The sequence below is a fragment of the Carassius auratus genome, unplaced genomic scaffold (genome assembly GCF_003368295.1).
Source record: "Carassius auratus strain Wakin unplaced genomic scaffold, ASM336829v1 scaf_tig00016407, whole genome shotgun sequence".
Classification (NCBI taxonomy): domain Eukaryota; kingdom Metazoa; phylum Chordata; class Actinopteri; order Cypriniformes; family Cyprinidae; genus Carassius; species Carassius auratus.
Window position 1 is genome coordinate 54,849 of NW_020524673.1, and position 9,826 is coordinate 64,674.

At 38.9% G+C, this 9,826-nt stretch overlaps 1 pseudogene; it reads right to left on the reverse strand.

Moving 5' to 3' along the window:
- Positions 1-108: 108 nt before the first annotated feature.
- On the reverse strand, positions 109-9,017 carry LOC113075125 (large neutral amino acids transporter small subunit 4-like; annotated as a pseudogene).
- Positions 9,018-9,826: the final 809 nt, after the last annotated feature.

A 9,826-nucleotide genomic window follows, 5' to 3' on the forward strand; every position in this document is an offset into this window, starting at 1 on the left:
ATTTCAGCCTCTTTTATGTATGCATCTCATGCACATGCAATGTAAAAACATATATACAAACTAAAATTCACAGATTGTGGCTTTCATAAACGACGTATGATCAAAAGAGATCACAGATGATCTTTTTCCTAAATAGAACATTATTTCATAGAAAAATGTAAAAAGCCCTTTGTGGATCATTATAAACGAAAAATGTGGTCTTTAGTAAATACAACTGCATTGCACCACAACTATTACAGTGAAAACTGGGGCTATAATGGTTTATCCCTTGCGAAGTTTAGTTGAATGAATAGGGGTGTTTTGGGTGTTCTTGGGCTAGACTGCCAACTGGCATCACACTGGCGTCTGTGTAGGCCAGGCTGGCTCAAAAACGTCCAGTTGGCATAAACGGTGTATATAAAAGAGTAATGCTGTATACTGAAATGCCCCTGGTTTTATGGTAAAACTATATCACTTGTGCAAATACATGTTATAAGATATCTGTGTAAATTAAAATGAAATGGTGAAGTAGAGGGTTGCTTTCTGTCTCTCTCTCATTTTTCTTTCCGTCCATTGAGTTACTCAGTGAACGTCTAAGAAAGAGTCACAATAGTATTTAATCGTCTCTGTTTTTGTGTAGCTGTGATTATTCTCTCATGCCTTTGTTTTTCCCTTTATCTGCTTTCTTTATACAAATGCCTCTGGTACGTCAGTGCCGTTGATTTTGAGATAGATTTTAGCATCGTTTTCTTTCTCCTTCCTCTTTTTGTGCAGGGTTTTCCTGAAGTACAGCAGGTAGAGTGGTAATAGGAAGCCAAGCATGCTGACAACCAGCAGACCAACATTCACCTAAAAAATAAAGAACATAAAGAGGAGGTCAAAACATGCCTGACGGACATTTAATCCATTTGGTTTTACTAAAGCTCTCTGTTGTGTGTGTGTCATACCCAGAGTGGGTCTCCCTTCAGTGGTCCCATCATGGCCATGAACAAAGGCTGCTGCAGCAGAGCGAACACAGCGCTAACCAATGACTGCATTCCTGTCAGACTGCCGAACTGAGATGATGGGTACCTGCAGACGCACAAACAGATTATCTGTTATCATATTATATGATTTAAATGCAGCTATTAATGAAAAAGTGATGATCACAAGCGGAATTTAATCATGTTTTCCAGATAGTATTGATAAACTCACACAGCAGCGTAAAGTCCACCGATGGCGGAGTGGATGAAGCCTCTGACGATAGTGTGAAGGACAAATGAGAGCATCTGGAGACGGATGACAAAATCATACATTATACGCTTGTTTCTTATGGTAAAATTAGCAGGTGACATGCTTGTTTCATAATTAGGCCACTAGGGGGAGCTACTGTACAACTCAAGGCACCAATAGCTAGTGATAGTTTCTTCTTTTTTCTGTGTACATACTTGTCTTATGATTTCTGCTATATAGTATACTTGCAGGAATAAATATTTAGAATAGTATGCTATTCCAAATTTAGCAATAGCCTTCTTCTGCACATATACAAAATAGCATGTTAACACACTACTCCTAATATTGCTGCAATGTGTAGTATGAATACTGTGTACATTATGCAAATACATTACAAATGTATTTGCCATACATTTTTCCATAAGTAACACACACCTGAAGAGGGAGGTTGGGAATTAGGCAGGTGATGCCAAAGCCGACAAGGAGGATGTTGGTGAAGATGAAGGCCCGTGTGGCATTGGTGACTTTCTGAATTTGTCTGTCTCTGCGTTTGGGCTGGGGCTCGTCCCTGGAGACAAAGAGCGGATACAAACACATTTAAAACAGCTGATTTCTTTAGTATTTTGAGTTTCAAAAATGATTATTTAAGTCACGTTCGCACCCATAGATCACCTAAAAATGTTTTATAACCTACTTGTTGGGCTGTTTTTCATCGTTTTCTCCATCATCGCATTCTTTTAGCTTCCAGTCCATAATCTGACCAATGACCGGCGTTGTCATCAAGCACAAGAGTTGCATCACACCAAAAATAGAGGTGTAGAGGCTCACTGAGAGAGAGAGCAAGAGAGAGAGATTAGAACGGTCTAACAGAGAACTTCTGAGGTTAGTTAATAACTACTCTGGTTAATGGTTGAGTTTATGGCACTCTACAGACTTGTGTATGCGTTACGGCCCAGAGACCAGGTGGACAGGGAATGGGTTACGCTTGACGTGAGTACAGGAGAAGGTTAAATGCAATAACAAGCTTTAGGAAAGACACGCTCTACTGGTTTCTACTGTGCTACTGAGATTCTTACCCAATTCCATTCTCTCCACTGCAAAAATTGTAAAAAAAAATAATAAAAAAAAACACCAATTATAATGTCAATCTGACCTTTTTCTTTTCTTTTTTTTCTTTTTTGTTTGCTGTATTTACATAAATTAATTATAATTCAAATGTTTTTTTTTTCTGATATACATACCTACACACACTTTTTTTTTTCAGACATATTTAAACATGCTTATTCACCAGTGTTGAGATCTCCTCCACTGAGGGACTCCAAGATGTTGTTCATGGCTCCCATGTAGAAGATGAGACGCAGTTGAGTTACACACATGGTCACCAGACTCAGCATAAAGAGAGGGCTGCAAATGCTCTTCATGAATGACTGAGCTGCAAGGAAGTAAAGGAAAACAAAGTTAGTCTAAATTAGTTTTTGACCTTTCATATTAACATATATTTGACATTTTCCTTTGTCAGACGATCACTTACTTTCTTCCTTGGCCTCACACTGCAGTTCCAGGTCCATGGTGGACAGGCAGAGTTTTTGGCCCTCTTTGGCAAGCTCTTTCTGTTTCTGAGTGTTATCCACGCTAAGACGCTTGCCTACTGTCGTCACCTGCCTATAAAACTGCTTTCCTGTAATCTTATGGTCAAATCCCAGCCAACTGAACTTGATCTTGACACTGGATAGACAGAGAGACAAAACGCATACAGAATGAGTTTCAGATATTTGATGGTAGATGTTTGATGCGTATGCGTTTTGTGTATGTGTGTTTCGTACGTGTAGTCCATGTCCTCGGGTCCAGGGAAAGGCTCCAAGGGCCAGTTGAAGAAGCAGTTGATGAAGACGAGGCCTGCACAGCCTGCCCAGACCACCAGAATCGTGATGAAGGTCACACCAACATCATAAATCACCTGGAAAGATAAACAGTTAGTATCTAAGAACATAATGTGGCAATATAATCTTTTTTTTTTTTTTTACCAAAATGTTTAATCTAACAAACCTTGACTCCAGGAAAGGTGACAGCCGAGGAAGCGTACGAGCCAATCATGAGTGCGATGAAGGTGGCACGCAGGTCGCCAAACATGTTGGGAAGCTGGAAGGAAACACAGGAACAGATTAATTACTAAATTATTTATTAATTAATTATTAAATGAATTGTTAATTAATGAATCTCAATTGTTTGTTTATTTAAAATGTATACGTTTAGTGAGTTATTTTAATTCTTAAGAGTGTATTTTATTTTAATATTTAAATAACCCACATCAATCCTGGAAATTGTTTACATTTATTTTTTTATTTTTAATAAACAAATAAAATAATTGTTATAATTATATCATTATATATTAGCAAACCTATTTTTATTTAATTTTATTTAAATTAAATTACAGTTATTTTTAAGTTCTTTTCGAATTAATTTTAAATGTAATATTCTTATCGTCTTCTTATTCATACAATGGCTATTCAGAGGATTGATGAGAAGACAATGATCCACCGACTTTCTCTATACATGGCAACAGGCAAGGAGAGATGGCCAGCAATTATGGGCTGACAAAAGCACAGCAAATCAACAGTGAAAGCAGTTTGAGTTCAGGGGTTCTGACTAGAGCCAGAGAATGAGGTTGGGAGATTTGAAAGAAAGAACAAATGACAGATGATTTGAAAATTACAACACTACCACTTAATCCACCCTTCCTTCTTACTTCACTTTCTGTTCCTCGTTGTCAATAGAACAGGAATAACAGAGGCAGTATGAACTGAGGAATGATCCGTCCAGTCTAAACCGGCTGAAACCGAGTCTCTTTTATGACTCTAATTGGAGCACAGACTGGGGCAGGCTGCTAACAGTTATGCCTTGTTCCTGTGACAACAAATAGATGAGCAACAGCGAGTGGCCTGTTATGTAAGAATGCATCTGAAAGTGTGTGATCAGCGGGTTCGTAATGGATGAGTTGTGTTTTGTGAGAATTCCTGTTAGAACTGGTTTGAAGGTATTCTCCAAATCAATTGTAAAGCGACTTTGCCAGCCCATATGCACTTCAACGGGAGGAATGCAAAATGGCGAACAAGAACAAAGCTCTTCGTTAAGCCATAAATGCAGTCTTCATATTTTGAGGCAGGTGTTGTTTTTAATTTTCTCAGTTCATGGCCATTAATTTGAGGCATAAAGTTAATTTTGAAGTCTGGGTGTAAGGGTTCTTTTGAGTTCATGGTCAAATAGTTCCTGAGATCATGCTGAGTGCATGATAACCACAGGCTATTCTTACAGGGTCAGCACACTGGATAGTACATCATCAGGAGTTAATGCATGGTGCCAGTGCAGCAACAAGAGCGAGTCAGCAGGAAAAACACAGAAGTGACTCACAGACGGGTCTAATGATTAATCAACTGCACCAAGGAAAAAGAAACAGAGAAGTCTAACTAGCTGGGATGTAGCAGGATCAAGGGCACCAAATGTAACAATGCAACCACTGAAAAACCATTATTGGCTAATCTGAATATCATATGGGACATATCACCTTCAATTTTAATGCTAGTTAATATAGCAATGTAAATATTACATGCAACTCGGAGTAGTTGCGTGTAAGTTCAACACATCAAAAGAGCTGAACAACAAAAAGAAGTGTACACTCATGAATAAGTTAACACACACTTACCGTAAGTGAAGTGAAGGTCATACACATTCCTCCAAAGCCATTAAAGGTCAAAGCGATGAAAATCAAAACGGACAGATCTAGACAAAACAAGCACATGTTAAATGATGGAATATTTTTGGTATCTGTTACAACACTTGTATCTGTTTCACTGAATTTGAACGCTTACCATTTGGGTTGCTGGCTCCATACGCAATCATAAGGCACGAGAGGGCAAAGCAGGCACTGGAAAAGAAAAGGTCAAATATTAATGGGAAAAATTCAATACTTTTCTGGTCATTAGTTTTTATTGTGATCAGACCTTACCACACTTAATAATTTAGTATATTTGGTATAGTAATGACACTGAAAAATGAAGCACTTTATCTACCTTCCAAGCAGGCGGAGATTGCGTGGGCCGTATTTGTCCATGACGATTCCAAGAGGGAGTGTGATGGCACTGAGGAGGAAGGAGCCCACGGTGAAGGCCAGATTCAGCATCTCATCCTGTTCTTTACAGATGAGCCAGCCGTTCATCCTCAGATAGTCCTCCGGATGGTTAAGAGGGACCACATCCACACCGCCATCACGCTGGACAGGCTGAAACTCGTCATATTCATAATCTGCATCATTCGACTGTGATGAAGGCACAGCAGGTAAGGAGAAGTTTGCCATCGAGCTGTTTCCTTTGGGAAAGAAGGAGAAAAGAAGAGATGTAAGAGGCTATAAGCTGATGGGACCCATGTTAAACATTACCAGCAGCAGCATGTTCCAAAAATCAGCACTCATGTGACCTGATATCCAACCCATTTGATTTGCAGTACTCAACGGATTACCATTTCTGCTGAATCATGTTGAGAAAAGATTGAGAGTGAGAAAATTCAGATGTTGGTGTAAAAACCTGTCACATGTGCCCCTACTGTGAGGCCTATTCTGTTACGTAAGCATCAGTTACTTGTAATTCTGGTTGCTATCTAACACGTGTGGACTCCAACACCTCATGATAGTTCTTTGAAGTTCCTGACTGTGGTTTCTCAAAACATGCACTCGACGGCCTTGTCAACACACCATGGGTGGAACGGTCAGTGGATTAAGGTAAGGACATTCCAACATTTTTAAAGAGTGAAGGTCATCACTTAATCACCTTCATGTTGTTCCAAACCTGTATGACTTTATTGTTTTCTTATGTGGAACATTAAAGAAGATATTTGCAGAACTCTGGGGTCCAAGCAACATTGACTTTAGCTTATGAAAACGGAGAAATTCTTCAAAATATCTTCTTTGTCTTCCACAGGAGAAAGTAAGTCGTGAGCTATACCTTGTAGCTATGGTGTCCATATAGTGAAATTGCACAAAAACTTCCAAATGACTAAACAGGTTTCACCATTAAACAGCATGGCTAGACCTATATAAACCAGCCTGGAATTAATTCTGGTTTAAGCTGGTCTTCTCAGCTGTTCTCAAAGTGTCTGAGATCAACCTTCACCCAGCAGTAAAATGCTTGGAATGAAGAATCACCATTATGTGGTCTCAATAAAACCTGAGATAAGGGCTGGGAATGATAGAAAGAAGAAAGCTGAACATTTGCTCTTCCTTTATCTTGTTCTGCTGCAGGAACAATGTTTATAATCGTCCTTTTGGACTATTGTACAATCCCGTTCCACATTATCTCACCACGCACATACATATAAACTACTGATACTGAACTAGATGAGACTCCATTAATAGCAGCTGTCTCACTGGACTGGAGACATATAAACTAGATAACTAGACCTGACCTTATGCTAATCTGGCTGTTTTTTCCATCTTAAACGCTGATGGGTGATCAGGAAAAAAAAAAAAACTTTTCTCAAGAAGTGTGAGTGAATTAGACCAAAATCTTTCTGTTCAAACCTCAAGATACCACCCACTAGTGGTGTGAAGACAGTGACTTTGCTATAATTATCCACTGTGTCTTCCTTCTAGAACAATGAGGAGGTTTCCAACTCCAAACATGTTTTAGAACAGAGTGCAGAATGTTCTGACGTGTTTGGCACCCAGTCGTGAACTTTCTAGTGCCACACATGAAGGGTTGGGTTTTACTTCGACTGCCAGGAAACTAGCAGTGCTTGCTCTGGCTTCTTTCCTAAACCGTGCTGATGTGTGAATGGTGTTCCTGCTGTAAACCCTACTAAAGATGCACCAGAGCGGGGGTGCGTAGGCCACACTGATGTGCAAATGTGCAAGACACACCTGGAGAGATAGCAGTCATCTGGTCTCAGCAAAAAAATATTGTGTGCATTCGATAGAGGGGTTGATAGAGGAGCATACATGAACCTATTGAACCTCATTTAAGGGGTTTATTACTTAACCTCACTGTAATAAACTGTCTTCACTATAACAATTAAGTAATTAATATTGCCATGTGCCGTGTGATGCCTTTCTGAGTACGAATGTCACATGGAAATCGAAAATCTTAAAATGATTTCAAACTTTTGAAATGGTGAAGAGCTAACAATAAATTCACATTCCTAAAGGAAACTGTAAATATATTAACATATTAATATGAAGATTTGGGAACAGATTAGGGCAAAAGTGGGAGTGAAAACAAGGAGGAGTAGTTCTTTTCATTCACAGCCATTAGTCTGGTGGCCAGATCTGATAAAATGTAAAGAACAGATAGTGAATGGGACACACACTCGCATACACACAATACAAAGTGTCCCTAAACTCATTTCTGAGAAAGCTTGGATGTGAAACTCTTATCGTGATGACTTCAGTGATTGCATGATGGGAAATCTCAGTGTACTAAACCACAAGAGTCCTCACATGCTTCGCATCATTTAAAATGGTCAACGACGAAGAATTTGAATGCTGACTAATGTCTCATGACATTGTCCTTTGAACTTGTCTGTGGACTTTAAGCCTGCTGAATACTCTTGAAACACTGATGATTTTCGCTGAGACAGTCTTTTACGTCACAATAATGTGACTGACCGAAAGGACAGTCTTATCAGCTGAGTTATGTCAAAAAAGAAACGATAAGCACTTTCCGATGCAAAAATGCCATGCCAAGCAGACAGACAGACAGACATATAAGATGCCCACCACTCCACCCAGAAGAACTGGTATTCCTAGATCTACCCAAACGATAAGCCTCTACAGTTTCCTTCACAAACAACTCTTTTTCTCGTCTTCTGCCCCTCCTCTACCCCCTTTTTCTTGTCTGCTTGGGATTTCAAACCAGCTTTTGTGGTTAAATAGGTCTCAATGTCCTCATCTTTTATTAAATCAAGTCCAAAGTGCCCAAAAGAGAACAGGACAGTGATAAAAGTGCATCGCCATCCACAATAAGACCAAAACATGTTCTTATGTGATGCTTATCAAAACAAAAGACAGCTCAATCTATTAAAATGACATAATCAGCAGGTCTGAGGTTCTAACTTAATTTACATCTGACAGGCTGTAAGCTTCTCAATTTAAAGATGCATTTGATTAGGTCAGGATCCCTGTGGAAAGCCATTTAACATTCTTGTGTTTTACTGTGACTACCAGCTGAATTAATGGAAGTCCGTGGTAGTGTATGGTTGTGAAGGCTCCTGAGGGAAGACACCATTCCTCCTCCTTAGAGAAGGTAAGCACAAAAGTGTTTTGCTGTGGAGCGCAATCAGTTACACCACATAAAGCACTACTGTCAGTGATGCATTACTGTACAATACACAAGTGACTTTAAAAGTAGGATCTTTCAAGTACTATCAGATGCAATCTTTGTTTCAAGATCAGAATGGCACGAAGGAATGGAAGGAATTTGCCAATATCCGTAGTGACAAATAAAACACAATCATGTGTTGAATTACATTTTTTTCAAATGTAAGAACTCAAGCTTTACTTGCACACCATGTAACCTAAATGTTCCCCAATGGCTCTTTTAATTTGGTCGTTTTTTTTTTTTTTTAGTTCTTGGTGTTGCATTATATACATATGTATATATTTCAGAGAGATTTTATACCTGGATCTGTGCAGAGATATGAATAGAAAACCCTCTGACTTCAGCATGATGAAGTAAGGAGCCCCAACCCAGCAGAACGGCAGAGAAGAGCAGATTTTCAATGATGGCTGTTATTGCCATCCACCAGCGGCGGGCAAATGCGGTGGCTAGAGTGGGTGCCATGGCTGCAAGGAGAAGACAGTGTCTGGTGGAATCAGACCTCACAATCTGTAGATAAAGAAGAGAGAGGTGTGCTGAAGTCATATGTGTGTAATAACCAAGTTAAACATTTCTGCACGTGATGATATAGAAACCTACTGTAGATAAAAACTAAAATAAAAACAGTTCTAAAATGGCTGAGCATGCACTTTCTGGTTCCTTTTTTTTAGTTCTTGACCTTTTAATTATTAAGATGTGTGAATGAGCCACTAAAGCCACTTCAAAGTCTCACATCTTCTTTGTTATGCATATTACTTTCAGAGTCGGTTTTGTCTAAGCCTTTCTGGCTGTTTTGCATGTAGTGTAAAAGTGACAGGGAGGGGTTCTCATTCACATTACAACAGACCTCATACATTGTTTTAGATGCAAAATATCATAAGAGAGAATTTTAAGCTATTTAACAAGAAAGTCGAATATTGACATTCTTCGGCTTATCTTAGTGTGACTTGTACATCAAACACACATGGCTTTTTTATTCTTAAATTCAGCACTTTTTGTAATGTAACTTTAATGTAAAAACGGTTAGTGGGTAAAATAATAATAGACGTTGTTTTTTTTTTTTTGTTTTTTTACAAACGAACTGGCCATATAATGCATAAGCATTTGATTAAAATAATATATAGTTATAAGAAATTTAAAACACATACCTTTGAGAGGCAGACAAGCAAGTTCTGTAGGCTTTTAGTGCAGAATGGTCTTCCCCCTGTTGCCTTTGCTCTCCTTCTTCTCCTCTTTGTGCCTGCTGCAGTTACTGGCACTTACTGAGAATTTGT